Genomic DNA, 20,727 nt, shown 5'->3' with positions numbered 1-20,727 from the left:
TAAGCGTGAGACAACATACACTAACACTGCAATGGATAAAGGAGTCATTTGGTGAGGTAGACTTAATCTCCATAAAAGCATAACTTTGGACATGGTTAATAAAGTATGTTTTGTGAAAGTGACAAACTTTCTAATAGAGTGGGGTTCAAAGTCAATGGATCTCTTGATAAAGATGAGCAAAAAAATACTAAAATAATACAAATACTTTGTTATATTGTATGCTCAAATAAATGGAAAAAGTATATTATTTTATACTAATACAATTGCTCAGAGAAAGAAAGCAATTTTGTTTAACAAGTAATACAAAAAAATCTAAAAAGATAGTGGTCAACATTTTTGGATCACCTGTTTTGTCCATCTCTGTCTCCGGACTTGAACCCCATTGAAAACCTGTGGCTTGAATTGAAAAGGTTAGTCCATATGTGCAGACAAAGAACATCTAGGATCTGGAAGGGGTCTGTATTGAGGAATGGTCTAAGATCCCTCCCAATGTGTTCACCAAGTCTCATATGCTAATCTTTATCAAGGGATCCAATCATTTTGGATACCACAGTATATTGCTAGACTAGGCCACATATACATAGATCAGGGATGTGAGTTTGATATAAATAAATACAAATTCAGGACTTATTCAAACATCACTCTTTATCAGGCTGCATCTTTAAGGACATGGCCGGTTTAAGAAATCATAGTTTATTTGGTGCACATGCTGCCCAAATTGCAGCCTTAACCGACTATAGGAAACCAGTAACTGCCAAAATAAAGCAAACAGTTGAGTAAATGAGTGATTCAAATTTGATGTTATGGTGTGGGGTGCATTTTCCTGGCATGTTTTAGGTCCACTTGTAGAATCTATGCCAAGGCGCATTGTTCTGGCAGCTCGTGGTGCCCCCAACACCCTATTAAGACTTAAGACACTTTATGTTGGGAGGGTCCGGGTGGGCATCTAACCGCGGTGGCGGCTCTGGTGCGGGACGTAGACCCCGCTCCACCTCTGGCTCACCCCACTTTGGTGGCGCCTCTGGTGTGGGGACCCTCGCCGCCGACCCCAGACTGGGCACCCTTGCTGCGGGCCCCGGACTGGGCACCCTCACTGCAGGCCCCGGACTGGCATGTGGAGCAGGCACCGGACTGGACCGTGGAGCAGACACCCGACTGGCCCTTGGAGCAGACACACCGGACCCACCAGGCTGGGGAGACCTACTGGAGGCCTGGTCCGTGGAGGAGGCACAGGATGAACCAGGCTGAGGAGACCTACTGGAGGCCTGGTCCGTGGAGGAGGCACAGGATGAACCAGGCTGGGGAGACCTACTGGAGGCCTGGTCCGTGGAAGAGGCACAGGATGAACCAGGCTGGGGAGACCTACTGGAGGCCTGGTCCGTGGAGGAGGCACAGGATGAACCAGGCTGGGGAGACCTACTGGAGGCCTGGTCCGTGGAGGAGGCACAGGATAGACCGGGCTGGGGAGACCTACTGGAGGCCTGGTCCGTGGTGGACGCACAGGATAGACCGGGCTGTGGGGGAGCACTGGATATCTGGTGCGTAAGCCTTGGCACCACTCTTTCAGGATGAATGCCCACTCTAGCCCGGCACCTCCAGAGCGCAGGCACAGGTCAAACCGGGCTGTGGGGGAGCATTGGAGCTATGGTGCTTAGCACTTGCACTGCTCCTCTTGGCTGCATGCCCACTTTAGCCCGGCACGTGCGGGGAGCTGGAACAGGCCACACTGGGTTCTCCTGTCGAACTGGGGAAACCGTGCGTATAGCCGGCACAGGACTCACCGGGCTGTGGAGGCGCACTGGAGGTCTGGAGCGCCAAGCTGGCACAAGACGTGCAGGGCTGGAGAGGCGCACAGGAGGCCTGGTGCGTGGGGATAGCACAGTCTTCACCAGACGGCTAGCACCCACCTCAGGACGCTGACTCAGGTGACATCAAACCGAGGACACGCTCCGTAGGGCGAATGTCGTGTCTCATGCACCAACACAGTAGCTCTCTCATAGCTCTCTCCTCCAATCTCCCCATCAACTCCTTCACTGTCTCTGCTTCGCTCCCCTCGCTCCCCTCCAATTTCAACACGACTGGCTCTGGTTCCATCCTCAGCTCCGCCGACCGTCCCGTGTGCCCTCCCCCAAAAAATGTCTGGGGGCTGCCTCTCCTGGCCACACTGCTTGGTCCTTTGGTGGTGGGAAGTTCTGTCACGGCGTTCTTCCTGGAAGGAATAAGTGGACCAAAGCGCAGCGTGGTGAATGTACATTTTCCTTTTATTTCAAATGTCGCCAAACAAAACAAGAACCGAAACCGTGCCACTTAAGTGGGCTATAGTGCCACTAACAAAGTCAACTACCCACACTGAAAGGAAGGAAAAAGGGCAACCTAAGTATGATTCCCAATCAGAGACAACGATAGACAGCTGTCCCTGATTGAGAACCATACCCGGCCAAAACATAGAAATAAAGAAACATAGAAAACAAAACATAGAATGCCCACCCCACATCACACCCTGACCTAACCAAATAGAGAAATAAAAAGGCTCTCTAAGGTCACGGCGTAACATTTTCTTTAGTTTGGAAGTTACCTGTATGTGCTTGTGATTAAATGTTTTTTTTACTATTGATCCTTTGTGGTGGTGTATTTTGAACATTGAGAGCGGGCTCCTGTGGTAGGATTTTTATTTTATTTTTATAAAACACAAAAATAAATTGTTTATTTTATTTTGCCTCTTGGGCCCAGCCACTGACTCACACAAATCTATTTTGCCTCTTGGGCCCACCCACTGACTCACACAATTCTATTTTGCCTCTTGGGCCCAGCCACTGACTCACACAATTCTATTTTGCCTCTTGGGCCCACCCACTGACTCACACAATTCTATTTTGCCTCTTGGGCCCACCCACTGACTCACACAATTCTATTTTGCCTCTTGGGCCCAGCCACTGACTCACACAATTCTATTTTGCCTCTTGGGCCCAGCCACTGACTCACACAATTCACCGGCCACTTGTATTAATTATGCCGTTTATTTTATTAATCCCAATCAATCACTTACCCACGTGGGCTCCCTACCTCCTCTCCTCCCCCATCTGACCATTAGCAGAGCGGCAGCAGGCAGCTGCAGGCTGTCTATGCTCGTTGACAGCGGGCTCCTGAATCCTTCTGTGGTTGAAGGTTGCAGTAAAACAATAAAAAACATATAATACATATTTAATATACAGTTGCAAGAAAAAGTATGTGAACCCTTTGGAATGACCTGGGTTTCTGCATGAACTGGACATAACATTTGATCTGATCTTCATCTAAGTCGCAACAATATACAAATACAGTCTGTTCAATCTAATAACACACTAACAATTATACATTTTTATGTTTTTATTGAACACACTGTGTAAACATTCACAGTGCAGGGTGGGAAAAGTACGTGAACCCTTGGATTTAATAACTGGTTGACCCTCCTTTGGCAGCAATAACCTCAACCAAACATTTTCTGTAGTTGCGGATCAGACCGGCACAATGGTCAGAAAGAATTTTGGACCATTCCTCTTTACAAAACTGTTTCAGTTCAACAATATGCTTGGGATGTCTGGTGTGAACCGTTCTCGAGGTCATGACATAGCATCTCAATCGGGTTGAGGTCAGGACTGGGCCACTCCAGAAGGTGTATTTTCTTTTGTTGAAGCCATTCTGTTGTTGATTTACTACTGTGTTTTGGGCTTCAATTGGCGGACAGATAGCCTAAGATTCTCCTGCAAAATGTCTTGATAAACATGGAAATTCATTTTACCGTCGCTGATAGCAAGCTGTCCAGGCCCTGAGGCAGCAAAGCAACACAAACCATGATGTTCCCTCCACCATACTTTACAGTTGGGATGAGGTTTTGATGTTGTTGTGCTGTGCCTTTTTTTCTCCACACATAGTGTGTTCCTGCCAAACAACTCAACTTTAGTTTAATCTGTCCACGTCAAATTTTGGAACATCCAGGTGCTCTTTTGCGAACTTCAGAACTTCCGTGTTGTCCTCCCATGAACACCATTCTAGTTTAGTGTTGTATGTATTGTAGACTCGTCAGCAGAGATGTTCTGTCTTTAGCTAAGATTCAGTCTAAGATTCTTCTTAACCTCATTGAGCATTCTGCGCTGTGTTCTTGCAGTCATCTTTGCAGGACGGCCACTCCTAGGGGGAGTAGCAACAGTGCTGAACTTTCTCTATTTATAGACAATTTGTCTTACTGTGGACTGATGAACATCAAGGCTTTTAGAAATACTTTTGTAACCCTTTCCAGCTTAATGCAAATCAACAATTCTTAATCTAAGGTCTTCTGAGATCTCTTTTGTTCATGGCATGTTTCACATCAGGTAATGCACCTTGTGAATAGCAAACTCAAATTGTGTGAGTGTTTTTTACAGGGCAAGGCAGCTCTAACCAGCATCTACAATCTCGTCTCATTGATTGGACTCCAGGTTAGCTGACTACTGACTCCAATGATCTTTTGGAGAAGTCATTAGTCTAGGGGTTCACATACTTTTTTCAACCTACACTGTGAATGTTTAAATTATGTATTCAATATAGACAAGAAAATACCTATAATTTGTGTGTTATTAGTTTAAGCACACTGTATTGGTCTATTGTTGTGACTTAGAGGGAGATCAGATCACATTTGTTGACCAATTTATGTAGAAATCCAGGTAATCCAAAGGATCTGCTGTTTATATGCCTATATAGCATATGTGAACGTATGTATCCCATCATGGTAGTATATGTTTTCCCTGGCATTGCAGTGCAACACTCATTTACACTCTACTCTATGCATTGCCTTTGGGACTGAGAATACTCCTTGCAGCCCTGATGAATAAATGTTCGGATGAAAATCAATTGGGCAGCAATTTGCACTGTGACACCACAGAATGCAATAATCTGCCAAAGGAGACAGACGAGGGAATAGGACTTTCCCGTTGGTTATTATTTCCAAATTTGCACTGACAGTAGAAAGCTGCAATGCTTTTTTTAATCATGATTTTTTTTCACTGTCACAAACCTCTATGTATGTAAATCAGGCTGACATAAACAGCATCTCTGTTATTTTTTGTGACATTCAAACACAACAAAAAAATTGTAATTATTTAAGTTTTTCCACTGTACAACTGACTATGTGACATGTGTCCATGGGACTGCATTCCTCTCAGGAAAATCCCATTAGGAATTCTATCACTGTTGAGGCCAGCTCATCCCAGTTTAATTTGAAACCAGACGGTGTGACCCCTGCATTTCTTTGATTGTGGCGTGAGCTACAGGGAGCGACCTGACTGCTGAATGCTGATACAAGGGGGCTCTGTGCTGCAGCCAAAGTACATTTACTGCTTCAGTATACAGAAAATACTATAGCAAGCTGAGGCTTCCATAGGGCTGTTCAATAGCTGTGGATCTCACATAATACGTTTTTTTTTGCCTATTTGAGTGCACTTCTTGTTGTGTGTCACAGAGCACATATAGAACAGGCCTTTGCCATATTGATATTAAAAACAAAAAACAAAGTTTTAAAACTTCTTAAGGATCGGTGTCCGCTAGCAGGTCAACTTCTGGTGAAACTGGAGGGCGTGTGAAGTAGGCATTGGTCTGAAGACGAAAAAATGAAGGAAATTCACATGAGCATCACAGTGCATCCTTCACCCATGCTCTACCAAGGTTTTCCAGCACACAGCTTTGACTTACTACAATATCTATGTTGGTTTATTGTACCTCCAACAATGTGCAGGCAGATTGCTTAGGATTCAAATACAGGAGGTTGGTGGCACCTTAATTGGGGAGGATGGGCTCGTGGTAATGGCTGGAGCAGAATCAGCAGAATGGTATCAAATACATCAAACACATGGTTTCCAGGTGTTTGATGCCATTCCATTTGCTTCGTTCCAGCCATTATTATGAGACGTCCTCACCTCACCTATTTTTTGGTGAGTAGATGCCAACATAACAACAGGAGGTGGTGTGTTCGACTCAGTCACTCATATACAGTGGTAAGAAAAGTATGTGAACCCTTTGGAAATACCTGGATTTCTACATAAATTTGTCATACAATTTGGTCACAACAATAGACAAACACAGTCTGCTTAAACTAATAACACAAACAATTATACATTTTCATGTCTTAATTGCACACACCATGTAAACATTCACAGTGCAGGATGGAAAAAGTATGTGAACCCTTGGATTTAATAACTGGTTGACCCTCCATCAAAGGTTTTCTGTACTTGCGGATCAGACCTGCACAACGGTCAGGTGGAATTTTGGACCATTCCTCTTAACAAAACTGTTTCAGTTCAGCAATATTCTTGGGATGTCTGGTGTGAACTGCTCTCTTGAGGTCATGCCACAGCATCTCAATCGGGGTGTAGTCAAGACACTGACTGGGCCACTCCAGAAGGAGTATTTTCTGTTGTTGAAGCCCTTCTGTTGTTGATTTACTTCTGTGTTTGGGGTCGTTGTCCTGTTGCATCACCCAACTTCTGTTGAGATTCAATTGGCGGACAGATAGCTTAACATTCTCCTGCAAAATGTCTTGGTAGACTTGGGAATACATTTTTCCGTCGATGATAGCAAGCTGCCAGGCCCTGAGGCAGCAAAGCAGCTCCAAATCATGAATCTCCCTCTACCATACTTTACAATTGGGATGAGATTTTGATGTTGGTGTGCTGAGCCTTTTTTTCTCCACACATAGTGTTGTGTGTTCCTTCCAAACAACTCAACTGTAGTTTCGCAAACTTCAGACGTGCAGCAATGTTTTTTTTGGACAGCAGTGGCTCCTCCCATGAACACCATTCTTGTTTAGTATTTTACGTATAGTAGACTCGTCAGAGATGTTAGTATGTTCCAGAGATTTCTGTAAGTCTTTAGCTGACACTAGGATTATTAACCCACATTGAGCATTCTGCGCTGTGCTCTTGCAGTCATCTTTGCAGGACAGCCACTCCTAGGGAGAGTAGCAACAGTGCTGAACCTTCTCCATTTATAGACAATTTGACTGATGAACATCAAGGCTTTTAGAAATACTTTTGTAACCCTTTCCAGCTTAATGCAAGTCAACAATTCTTAATCTTAGGTCTACTGAGATCTCTTTTGTTCGAGGCATGGTTCACATCAGGCAATGCTTCTTGTGAATAGCAAACTCAAATTTTGTGAGTGTTTTTTATAGGCAAGACAGCTCTAACCAACATCTCCAATCTCGTCTCATTGATTGGACTCCAGGTGCACTGACTCCTGACTCCAATAGGAGTCTAGAGGTTCACATACTGTTTCCAAGCTACACTGTGAATGTTTAAATTATGTATTCAATATGGACAAGAAAAATAAAATAATTTCTGTGTTATTAGTTTAAGCACAGTTTGTCTATTGTTGTGACTTAGATGACTTCTGTCATGTGCGCTCCTTCTCAGGCCTCTAGGTCACCAGGCTGCTAGCACACCTGTCACCATCGTTACACGCATCTGTGCATCATCAGACTCACCTGGCATTCATCACTTCCCTGATTACCTTCCCTATATATGTCACTCCCTTTGGTTCCTTCCCAGGCGTTGTTTCTGTTCCAGTGTCATGTCTATGTGTTGTTTGTGTCTCTTGTTTTGTATTTCGTTGTGTTTCTTTATTTAAACACTCACTCCCTGAACTTGCTTCCCGACTCTCAGCGCACATCGTTACAGAATAACGCCTCACCTAAGGGAAGCATCAGGGAGTGTTTTTTGTGTCAGTGGGAATGACGTCGGGTCCGGGAGCTGCCACAGGCTCTCATGTCTCAGTTGGATCGCCAGGCTCCCCTGCCTCAGCCTGTCTGTCAGGTTCCCACGCCCTAGCCGGCGACAGGTTCCCGACCATCAGCAGGGGTGACCGGTCTGCTCCTGATCCCTGGGATCGTCCCTTTGGTTGGCGTATTGCGGCTGGAGCGGAACGCGCCGGTGAGGGGGTACCGTCACGTATGCTCTCTTTCCGGCGCTCTAGGTCGCCATGCTCCTGCGTCTCAGCCGGACTGAAAGGTTTCCCTCTCCTCAGCAGAGGTGACCGGTCCACTCCTGATCCCCGGGATCGTCATTTTGGTCGGGGTCCTGCTGCTGGAGCCGCGCGTCGGGGAGAGGGTACTATCACGTTTTCTCCCTCTCAGGCCTTTAGGTCACCAGGTTGCTCGTTATGGCACATACCGATCACCATCGTTACGCACACCTGTGCGTCACCAGACTCCCCTTGACTTAGCTCTGACAGCTGATGCATAAAGTTAGAGAGGGAGATATAAGCCTCGAGCTTCAGGGATTTTTGCAATTCGTTCCAGTCATTGGCAGCAGAGAACTGGAAGGAAAGGCAAGTTGCTGCCGGGGGTGCTGAGCTGTTGGCCCGTGTAGGGGTTGCCAGGTGGAAAGCATGGCCAGCCATAGACAAATGCTTATTGAAATTATCGATTATCTTAGATTTATCGGTGGTGACAGTGTTTCCTAGCCTCAGTGCAGTGGGCAGCTGGGAGGAGGTGCTCTTATTCTCCATGGACGTTACAGTGTCCCAAAACGTTTTGGAATTAGTGCTACAGGATGCAAATTTCTGTTTGAAAAAGCTAGACTTAGCTTTCCTAACTGCCTGTGTATTTTGGTTCCTGACTTCCCTGAAAAGTTGCATATCGCGGGGGCTATTCGATGCTAATGCAGAATGCCACAGGATGTTTTTGTGCTGGTCAAGGGCAGTCAAGTCTGGAGTGAACCAAGGGCTATATCTGTTCTTAGTTCAACATTTTTTTAATAGGGCATGCTTATTTAAGATGGTGAGGAAAGAACTTTTAAAGAGCAACCAGGCATCCTCTACTGACGGGATGAGGTCAATATCCTTCCAGGATACCCGGGCCAGGTCGATTAGAATGGCCTGCTCGCTGAAGTGTTTTAGGGAGCTTTTGACAGTGATGAGGGGTGGTCGTTTGACCGCGGAACCATCACGCATGCAGGCAATGATCGCTGAGATCCTGGTTGAAGACAGCGGAGGTGTATTTGGAGGGCAAGTTGGTCAGGATGATATCTAAGAAGGTGCCCATGGTTACGGATTTAGGGTTGCACCTGGTAGGTTCCTTAATAATTTGTGTGAGTTTGAGGGCATCTAGCTTAGATTGTAGGACGGCCGGGGTGTTAAGCATATCCCAGTTTAGGTCACCTAACAGTACGAACTCTGAAGATAGATGGGGGGCAATCAATTCACATATGGAGTCCAGGGCACAGCTGGGGGCTGAAGGGGGTCTATAACAAGCGGCAACGGTGAGAGACTTGTTTCTGGAAAGGTGGATTTTTAAAAGTAGAAGCTCAAATTGTTTGGGCACAGACCTGGATAGTATAACAGAACTCTGCAGGCTAACTCTGCCCCCTTTGGCAGTTCTATCTTGTCAATAGATGTTATAGTTAGGGATGCAAATTTCAGGGTTTTTGGTGGCCTTCCTAAGCCATGATTCAGACACGGCTAGGACATCAGGGATGGCAGAGTGTGCTAAAGCAGTGAACATGCATGAAACCAAGGCTTTTACGGTTACAGAAGTCAACAAATGAGAGCGCCTGGGGAATGGGAGTGGTGCTGGGGGCTGCACGGCCTGGGTTAACCTCTACTTCATCAGAGGAGGAGTAGGATAAAGGTATGGCTGAAGGCTATAACAACTGGTCGCCTAGTGCATTCGGAACAGAGAATATAGCAAATATTGTTAATCTCCAATCAACATTAAATAACCTTAAACTGAGGAATTCTCTCTCACACCATTTTTCGAATAGGAGCACAATCTCCATAACTTCACCTACTCAATCAGTGCATAAATTCCAGAGGCATCACCATCTAATTCAGTCATAATTACTGTAAGTCTATGGAAGGGGGTGAGAGCCATGAGCCTCTTAGGTTTTGTATTGAAGTCAATGTACCCAGAGGAGGACGGAAACCATCTGTTCTACGGCTACACCATGGTGCTACCCCAGAGAGTGCTGTTGAGAATACTGTAGACTTTCATTGCAAGTGTGTTTTATTAATTATTTAGTGACGTGAATATATTTAGTATAGTTGTATCTAAAAAATAATACATTTTTTGATGTTTCACTGAGGAGAATGGTCCTCACCTTTCTCCTCTCGGGAGCCTCCACTGATGTTGCATCCCAGCATATTTTACGTACTTCAGGTTCTCAATGGTGTTAATGCCCCTAAAATCATGTACATTTGAAGCAGCATTATGAGGACTTATTGTCACAATGGTAACTGAGCTGGTCTTTGTTCATTTACCAGTCATTGTTTCAACGCAGCCTTGAAATGCATGGACAGAGTCCAGGAGCCAAGATGATTTGGATGGACTCTGTTATTCCTGTAGAGTATCTTCTGTTTCTAGAAGGTGTCATAGTTATCAATAAAAGTGACTCCAGCAGAGCTAAAGTAGTCTTTTAGCCAGATGTGCTGAATCTTTCACACCCGCGACCCAACGATGGTACTGGACCTGAAATGTTTGGCTGTTTTTTGGAGTCTTTTAATGCTAAAATCAGTTCTTTAAAATCCATTTTCAAATGTTCCGAGCTAGCCCTCCTAATGGTGTTTGACCTAACATGGACTACGACAGTGTCAGCTCCCGGCATCTGTGGTAGAACAGTCGGAAGCAGCCTTGTTATGTCCTGTACTCGTGCTCCTGGGTAGCACAGGGTTTTTGCCTTGGGGACCGAGATGTTTCTCACCATAGAGCTGCCGATGATGACAGCTGGTGGCAGGTCCCTCAGGCAGCCTAGACTGTGAGGCTGGGAGCTCCGAGAATCTTAACCTGAGATAGAAGCCACCGGAGAGGGAGACAGAGCCGAGGATGAAGACACAGGTACCTCGGATCAGATCTTGATTGGGAAGCAACCACGGACAAAGGCGCCGGAACCTCTGGATCCAGGGCGACAAAACTGTTTCTGGTCTGTGTCAGGTCCAGCCTCAACATCTCCATGGAGACCCTTGTTGCCAGAGGACGCCTTCCTCGACTTCCACGGCGAGTGACGTGCCTCCATGTCTGGTTGGTTGGGTCGAGATCAGCTCCATTCTCCAGGGAAGGGGGAGACCCCTTCGGGGATGGAACCCTGCCTAGCACCGGCCAGTAGCCTGTAGAGAGCCGACGCGGCGGCAAAACATCCACCAGACCAGAGCGGCGTCCGGCTACTGGGGTGGAAGAAAAATAAAAAGTAGGTGGGTGTGGGTTCCCCAGTAGCTTATGTAGGTTTGCTACTTGCTTGCTAAGAGTTCCTACTTCACTCCGCAAGCAAGCAGTTGCTACATTGAAAGTCAACGCGGTCCACATTGTCCCATAACAAAGTAAAGTAAATGCAGCTCCTGCAACGTTGGAAACATTCATTAGTAGCCTATATTCGAAGGAGAGAGAATTGTAAGCAGAATGACTAGCTGACACACTGTTAATTTATGTAATTTCGTCACAGATGGATGACTAACAGAGGTTTCAGGTGGAGTACAAATAACCAGGCTCATCAATACACCACTGACTGGTCAGATCACCTCTTACTACAAACATCCTGTTCTCCTCTCTGAAGATGTCCAGCTCTGTAACAACAAATCAAAGTTTATTTGTCACGTGCGCTGAATACAACAGGTGTAAACCTTACAGTGAAATGCTTACTTACAGGCTCTAACCAATGGTGCCAAAAAAAGGTATGTGTGTGTGTGTGTAGGTAAGTAAAGACATAAAACAACAGTAGAAAGACATTTGAAAAGAGAGTAGCAAGGCTATATACAGACACCTGTTAGTCAGGCTTATTGAGGTCGTATGTACATGCAGGTATCGTTAAAGTGACTGTGCATATATGATGAACAGAGAGTAGCAGAAGCGTAAAAAGAGGGGTTGGTGGTTGGTGGGACACAATGCAGATAGCCCGGTTAGCCAATGTGCGGGAGCACTGCTGGGTTGGGCCAATTGAGGTAGTATGTACATGAATGTATAGATAAAGTGATTATGCATATAAGATTAACAGAGAGGAGCAGTAGCGTAAAAGAGGGGTTGGGGGGGAGGGCACACAATGCAAATAGTCCGGGTAGCCATTGGTGATCATACCTGTTCAGGAGTCTTATGGCTTGGGGGTAAAAACTGTTGAGAAGCCTTTTGTCCTAGACTTGGCACTCCGGTACCGTTTGCCATGCGTTAGTAGAGAGAACAGTCTATGACTGGGGTGGCTGGGGTACTTCTCCTGTCCTATCCGGTGTCCTGTGTGAATTTAAGTATGCCCTCTCTAATTCTCTCTTTCTTTCTCTCTCTCTGAGGACCTGAGCCCTAGGACCATGCCTCAGGACTACATGACATGATGACTCCTTGCTGTCCCCAGTCCACCTGGCCGTGCTGCTGCTCCAGTTTCAACTGTTCTGCCTGTGATTATTATTATTATTTGACCATGCTGGTCATTTATGAACATTTGAACATCTTGGCCATGTTCTGTTATGATCTCCACCCGGCACAGCCAGAAGAGGACTAGCCACCCCACATAGCCTGGTTCCTCTCTAGGTTTCTTCCTAGGTTTTGGCCTTTCTAGGGAGTTTTTCCTAGCCACCGTTCTTCTACACCTGCATTGCTTGCTGTTTGGGGTTTTAGGCTGGGTTTCTGTACAGCACTTTGAGATATCAGCTGATGTACGAAGGGCTATATAAATACATTTGATTTGACAATTTGTAGGGCAACAACCACTAATGGAGTAGTGGTCATCACCCATGTGCATCCTTCTGGAAACTGAATGAAGGACACTTCTCTCCCTCACTGTCTGGGACAGACAGTCTTCTCAGTGCTGGGAAGATTCCGGATGGGGCATCCAAAAGTGCTGGGGGTAATTTCGGTTTAAGATAATTTATATTTATTTTCCAACCAACATTTTGGTTTGTGGCTTTAGCGAAATGTACTATAATACTATTTTACTGCACAATGAGCCATTGTACTATGCTACTTTAAGATGTTTTATATGGTTTATTCATTTAAATCCAGGCAGAAGCTAATCCTTTGATTTTCTCCCACAGATCAAACAGTTAATGATTGGTTCGATGATGCTTTTGATAGGAATTGTAATGATTATAGCACCACAGATAGACAGTATTGGAGGAATCAGTTTAATATTTGTCTAGGGATCCATCATTGTATGTGATGTAAACAATGTACATGTAAAAACAATGTAAACATCTTTATAATTGAATCATGTAGTTTTGAATAACAATGCATTCCAATTGTTTTTTATGCTATTTAAAAAAAATCTTTCATTTGAGATAATGCTTCATAATCTCTTAGTTATCTAATGACATATATTATCTAATGACTAATATATACTGAACAAAATATGAACGCAACATGTCAAGTGTTGATCCCATTGTCACGGCTGGCTGAAGGACTGGACCAAAGTGCAGCATGGTAAGCGTACATTTTCTCTTTATTCAAAAATGACGCCAACAAAACAAAGAACAAAAACCAACCCGTGAAGCTTTGGGCTATGTGCCCTGAACAAAGAAAGTTAACTTCCCACAAAACAGGTGGGGGAAAAGGGTATCTAAGTATGGTTCTCAATCAGAGACAACGATAGACAGCTGCCTCTGATTGAGAACCACACCCGGCCAAACACATAGAAATAGAAAATCATAGAACATAGACTGCCCACCCAAATCACACCCTGATCAAACCAAAATAGAGACATAAAACGCTCTCTAGGGTCAGGGCGTGACACCCATGTTTCATGAACTGATATAAAAGACCCAGACATTCTCCATACACACAAAAAGCTTATTTCTCCAAAATGTTGGCAGCGAATGTATTTATACATTATTTAGTCAACTTGACCAGCGATAATATAGCAAGCAGGAATGAGTTGACGGAGAATCCACGCATCAGGCGCGACTCTCACTCTCTCGCTGCAGTGTCCCCGTGAGAGGGTGCGTATGCCAAAAATGATAATCAGGTCTCTCCGCGACGAACATACAGTCGTGGCCAAAAGTTTTGAGAATGACACAAATATTAATTTCCACAAAGTTTGCTGCTTCAGTGTCTTTAGATATTTTTGTCAGATGTTTCTATGGAATACTGAAGTATAATTACAAGCATTTCATAAGTGTCAAATGCTTTTATTGACAATTACATGAAGTTGATGCAAAGAGTCAATATTTGCAGTGTTGACCCTTCTGTTTCAAGACCTCTGCATGCTGTCAATTAACTTCTGGGCCACATCCTGACTGATGGCCTCCCATTCTTGCATAATCAATGCTCAGAGTTTGTCAGAATTTGTGGGTTTTTGTTTGTCCACCCACCTCTTGAGGATTGACCACAAGTTCTCAATGGGATTAACTTCTGGGGAGTTTCCTGGCCATGGACCCAAAATATCGATGTTTTGTTCCCCGAGCCACTTAGTTATCACTTTTGCCGTATGGCAAGGTGCTCCATCATGCTGGAAAAGGCATTGTTCATCACCAAACTGTTCCTGGATGGTTCGGAGAAGTTGCTCTCAGACGATGTGTTGGTTCCATTCTTTATTCATGGCTGTGTTCTTAGGCAAAATTGTGAGTGAGCCCACTCCCTTGTTTGAGAAGCAACCCCACACATGAATGGTCTCAGGATGCTTTACTGTTGGCATGACACAGGATTGAAGGTAGTGCTCACCTTGTCTTCTCCGGACAAGTTTTTTTTCCGGATGCCCCAAACAATAGGAAAGGGGATTCATCAGAAAAAATGACTTTACCCCAGTCCTCAGCAGTCCAATCCCTGTACCTTTAGCAGAATATCAGTCTGTCCCTGATGTTTTTCCTGGAGAGAAGTGGCTTCTTTGCTGCCCTTCTTGACACCAGACCATCCTTCAAAAGTCTTTGCCTCACTGTGCGTGCAGATGCACTCACATCTGCCTTCTGCCATTCCTGGGCAAGCTCTGTACTGGTGGTGCCCCGATCCCGCAGCTGAATCAACTTTAGGAGACAGTCCTGGGGCTTGCTGGACTTTCTTGAGCGCCTTGAAGCCTTCTTCACAACAATTGAACTGCTCTCCTTGAAGTTCTTGATGTTCTGATAAATGGTTGATTTAGGTGCAATCTTACTGGCAGCAATATCCTTGCCTGTGAAGCCCTTTTTGTGCAAAGCAATGATGACGGCACGTGTTTCCTTGCAGGTAACCATGGTTGACAGAGGAAGAACAATGATTCCAAGCACCACCCTCCTTTTGAAGCTTCCAGTCTTTTATTCAAACTCAATCAGCATGACAGGGTGATCTCCAGCCTTGTCCTCGTCACTCACACCTGTGTTAAAGAGAGAATCACTGACATGATGTCAGCTTGTCCTTTAGTGGCAGGGCTGAAATGCAGTGGAAATGTTTTGGGGGGATTCAGTACATTTGCATGGCAAAAAGGGACATCTGATCACTCTTCATAACATTCTGGAGTATATGCAAATTGCCATCATACAAACTGAGGCAGCAGACTTTGTAAAAATTAATATTTGTGTCATTCTCAAAACTTTTGGCCAGTAGTAACCGTCTACCTGCTTCTCTACCGATAACCTTTTAAGTCGCACGGCGAAATGGACGGTCAGAAAACTAAAGGCGGAGCAGAGAGGGAGAGAATAAAAAGAGAAAGGCCCTTGCCAAAGACGCAGCTAAATGCTGCAAAATAAGCGACATGTTTGCCAGTAAGGGACCAGGTCAGTCAAAAACACTAGCTAAAACACACACACTGACACACACACACGACACCCAGCATGACAAGCTAAGTAGCCTAGCTAATAATAGTGACACAACGGCCGGTAGGCTAAACAGTTTCCACGTCTTATGTCTTTGTGGAGGAATTATATCATAGCAATGAGTGCAACATAGCGATCATATTATGACATTGAAGGCAATATGTTTCAACTAGTAAAAAATAGTAAACCTAGACTATGGACTTGCCAGCATTCGGTCATGACTCATGCCACATAAGGTAGAGAATGTGCACATACACTGTACAGCAAAACAGGCTACAGCAATGTAACCATCCATGAACGTAACACAGTAGCCTGTGTGACACAGCACAGGCAATGACAAAGATCATTAGCGCCATTAGTACCTGCAGTTACTAGAATAATATACAGCTCTGGGAAAAATTAAGAGACCACTCCAAATTAAGAGACCACTCTTAATTTTTTCCAGAGCTGTAATAATGTAGCCTACCGATACACTAATGATAGTGAGTATGATAATATAGTATTTTTTGGAGAAGGAAGGGCACTAGAGCTTCAGGTGCTCCTGCAGAACTGGAGATGGTGGTCAGTTCAGAGTCAGACTCCGAGCAGGAACCTTCAGGCACAACTTAAGAGCACAAACCTAAACATGGAGTCTATGATTTCAGATTCATATGTGCTTTATTTATGAGATTATCAGTAGGACTGTAACCGGGGGGAATACAATCGATGACTACACAAGTAATACAAGTTTATGTCTAGGTTATTTACAATGTTAATCTCATTCTGCAGAGCAACCAGATGTTCAGAGAGAGAGAGAGGTTCGGAGCGCAGTACAGGGAAAATAGAAAGGGACAGCGAAAGCACTGAAAATCCATTTGATTATTTTGCCCGTCCTCAGTCCAAGAATTTTGGCTTATTTGTTCAGTACCACCCAAAACAAACCCCTCAGAGTCATTCCCAATGTATTCCACTCCAAAGATGGCACAAACAGAAAATGGCTGACATACAATGAAGTAACTCCCTCCTTGTTCTGCTCAGTATGTCTTGCATTCGCAAAACCTTCAGCCAGTGATAGTGCATTTGTCAAAGGAGGCATGCAGGCCTGGAAACATGCCCATCAGAGAGTGCAGGAACATGAGAGAAGCAAGACCCATAGAGAAAGCACAGAAGCCTTTTTCCTCAGAGCCGGCAAAGCAGACATCTGTACCCTTCTGAGTGATAAGCAAATGTCAGTTCAACGAGACCAGGTCAGAAAGAGGAGGCAGGTCATGGAACCGTTGATATAGTTAAAGTTAAAGCAAATGCTTACTGGAATTTGATTAACATGCCACTGTTGAACTGATCAGCCTTGCATAACAGTGGGAAAGTCTGAAACAGTCAGCATTGGAGGAGTACAACACCAGGGCTGCCGCCACCAATGATGAATCAGGGGAAGGCTTTGAGGATCCTGATGAAAGGGTGGAGTTTAGTGAGCAGAGGTTTTTCCACATGCAAAAACTGCCCGATATGCTGCTATCTTCTCCTGTTAGTACAATTTGCTCACGGATGCGTATCACATCATTGGTTTGGCCTACAAGTTCCTCCTCACCCTATCCATCACTCAGGTGGCTTGTGAGAGGACCTTCTCCACCCTGAAATTCATGAAGAACCTAAAGAACCTCCCTCACTCAAGAGAACCTTGAAGCGTTCCATTTGATAGCCACAGAAAAGGAGTTTGGTAACTAGTTTGGTACCCGTTACATCAACAAATAGGGTTAGCCTACAAAATTAGCAGTCTGGTGGTTTGCATGAACAGGGTGGCCTGGGATGGAGTCAAATTCCCAGCCTGAATTATTGTTTCAGTCCGCCCGTGCCTACGGTGAAGAATGGTAGTGGTAGCATCATGTTGTGGGAATGTTTTTCAGCAGCAGGGACGGGAAGACTAGTCAAGATTGAGGGAGAGATGAACGGAGCAAAGTACAGAGCGATCATTGATGAAAACCTGCTCCAGAGCCCTCAGGACCTCAGACTGGGCGAAGGTTCACCTTCCAACAGGACAACGACCCTAAACACACAGCCAAGACAACACAATAGTGGATTCGGGACAAGTCACTAAATGTTCTTGAGTGGCCCAGCCAGAGCCCAGGCTTGAACCCGATCGAACATCTCTTGAAAGACCTGAAAATAGCTGTGCAGCGACGCTCCCCATTCAACCTGACAGGGCTTGAGAGGATCGGCAGAGAAGAATGGGAGAAACTCCCCAAATACAGATGTGCCAAGCTTGTAGCGTCATACGCAAGAAGACTCGATGCTGTGATCGCTGCCAAAGGTGCTTTAACAAAGTACTGAGTAAAGGGTCTGAATACCTATGTAAATCAAATCAAATATGTTAGTGGTTACATACACATGGTTAGCAGATGTTAATGCGAGTGTAGCGAAATGCTTGTGCTTCTAGTTCCGACAGTGCAGTAATATCTAACAAATTATCTTACAATTCCCCAACAACTACCTAATACACACAAATCTAAAGGGTTGCATGAGAATAGGTACATAAGTATATGGATGAGCGATGGCCGAGCGGCATAGGCAAGGTGGAATAGATGGTATAAAAGACAGTATACACGTGATATGAGTAATGTAAGATATGTAGACATTATTAAAGTGGCAATATTTAAAGTGGCATTGTTTAAAATGACTAGTGATCTATTTATTAAAGTGGCCAGTGATTGGGTCTCACTGTAGGCAGCAGCCTCTCTGAGTTAGTTATTGCTGTTTAGCAGTCTGATGGCCTTGAGATATAAGCTGTTTTCAATCTTTCTGTCCCAGCTTTGATGCACCTGTACTGACTTCGCCTTCTGGATGGTAGCGGTGTGAACAGGCAGTGGCTTGGGTGGTTGTCATCCTTGATGATCTTTTTGGCCTTCCTGTGACATCGGGAGCTGTAGGTGTCATGGAGGGCAGGTAGTTTGCCCCCGGTGATGCGTTGTGCAGACCGCACCACCCTCTGGAGAGACTTGCCGTTGAGGGCGATGCAGTTGCAGTACCAGACTGTGATACAGCCCGACAGGATCCTCTCGATTGTGCATCTGTAAAAGTTTGTCAGGGTTTTGGGTGACAAGCCAAATTTCTTCAGCCTCCTGAGGTTGAAGAGGTGCTGTTGCACCTTCTTCACCACACTGTCTGTGTGGGTGGACCATTTCCAGTTTGTCTGTGATGTGTATGCCGAGGAACTTAAAACGTTCCATCTTCTCCACTGCAGTCCCGACGATTTGGGTAACGGCGTGCTCCCTCTGCTTTTTTCCTGAAGTCCACGATCATCTCCTTTGTTTTGTTGATGTTGAGTGAAAGGTTGTTTTCCTGACACCACACTCCGAGTGTCCTCACCTCCTCCCTGTAGGGTGTCTCGTCGTTGTTGGTAATCAAGCCCATTATTGTTGTGTCGTCTGCAAACTTGATGCTTGAGTTGGAGGCGTGCATGGCCACGCAGTCGTGGGTGAACAGGGAGTACAGGAGAGAGCTGAGCACACACCCTTGTGGGGCCCCAGTATTGAGGGTCAGCGAAGTGGAGATGTTGTTTCCTACCTTCACCATCTGGGGGCGGCCCGTCAGAAATTCCAGGATCCAATTGCACAGGGCGGGGTTGAGACCCAGGGTCTCAAGCTTGATGACGAGCTTGGAGGGTACTATGGTGTTGAATGATGAGCTGTATTCAAGGAACAGCATTTTTACATAGGTATTATTTTTGTCCAGATGAGATAGGGCAGTGTGCAGTGTGATGGCGATTGTGTTATCTGTGGACCTGTTGGGGCGGTATGCAAACTGAAGTGGGTCTAGGGTGGCCGGTAAGGTGGAGGTGATATGATCCTTGACTAGCCTCTCAAAGCACTTCATGATAACAGAAGTGAGTGCTACGGGGTGGTAGTCTGTGATTTCCTGTAGACCCTGCCACATACATCTCGTGTCTGAGCCGTTGAATTGTGACTCCACCTTGTCCCTGTACCGGCATTTCACTTGTTTGATTGCCTTGTGGAGGGAATAACTACACTGTTTATATTCAGCCATATTTACAGACCTCTTTCCATGATTAAATGCAGTGGTTTGCGCTTTCAGTTTTATGCAAATGCCGTCATCCATCCACGGTTTCAGGTTAGGGTGGGTTTTAATAGTCACAGTGGGTACAACATCTCCAATGCACTTCTTTATAAACTCACTCAACGAGTCAGCGTATAGGTCGATGTTGTTCCCTGAGGCTGACCGGAACATATTCCAGTCCATGTGATCAAAACAATTTTGAAGCGTGGCTTCCGATTGGTCAGACCAGCGTTGAATGGTTCTCGTCACTGGTACATCCTGTTTGAGTTTCTACCTACAAGACGGTAGGAGCAAGATGGCATGGTGGTCGGATTTGCCGAAGAAAGGGCAGGGGAGGGCTTTGTTTGCATTGCGGAAGTTAGAGTAGCAGTGGTCGAGAGTATTACCCCCGCGTGTAGGGCAATCAGTATGCTGATAGAATTTAGGTAGCCTTGCTCTCACATTTGTTTTGTTAAAATCCCCAGCTACAATAAGTGCAGCCTCAGAATATGTGGTTTCCAGTTTACATAGAGTCCAGTGAAGTTCCTTGAGGGCCGTCTTGGCGTCTGCTTGAGAGGGAATGTACACAGCTGTGAATTTAACTGACGAGAATTCTCTTGGCCGGCATTTCTAGGTTGGCTGAGCAGAAGGACTTGAGTTCCTGTATGTTTTGATTACACCATGAGTCGTTAATCATAAAGCATACACCCCCGCCCTTCCTCTTCCCAGAGAGGTGTTTATCTCTGTTGGCACGATGCACGGAGAAGCCCGGTGGCTGAACTGATTCTGACAACATATCCCGACAGAGCCATGTTTACGTGAAACAGAGAATGTTACAATCTCTGATGTCTCTCTGAAAGGGAACCCTTGCTCGAAATTCGTCTACCTTGTTGTCAAGAGACTGGACATTGGCGAGTAGTATACTTGGGAGCGGTGGGCGATGTGCATGTCTATGGAGCCTGACCAGGATGCCGCTCCGTCTGCCCCTTCAACGGCGCC

Source organism: Oncorhynchus kisutch, linkage group LG13, assembly GCF_002021735.2.
Source record: "Oncorhynchus kisutch isolate 150728-3 linkage group LG13, Okis_V2, whole genome shotgun sequence".
NCBI classification, from domain to species: domain Eukaryota; kingdom Metazoa; phylum Chordata; class Actinopteri; order Salmoniformes; family Salmonidae; genus Oncorhynchus; species Oncorhynchus kisutch.
This window is presented reverse-complemented; position numbering follows the sequence as displayed.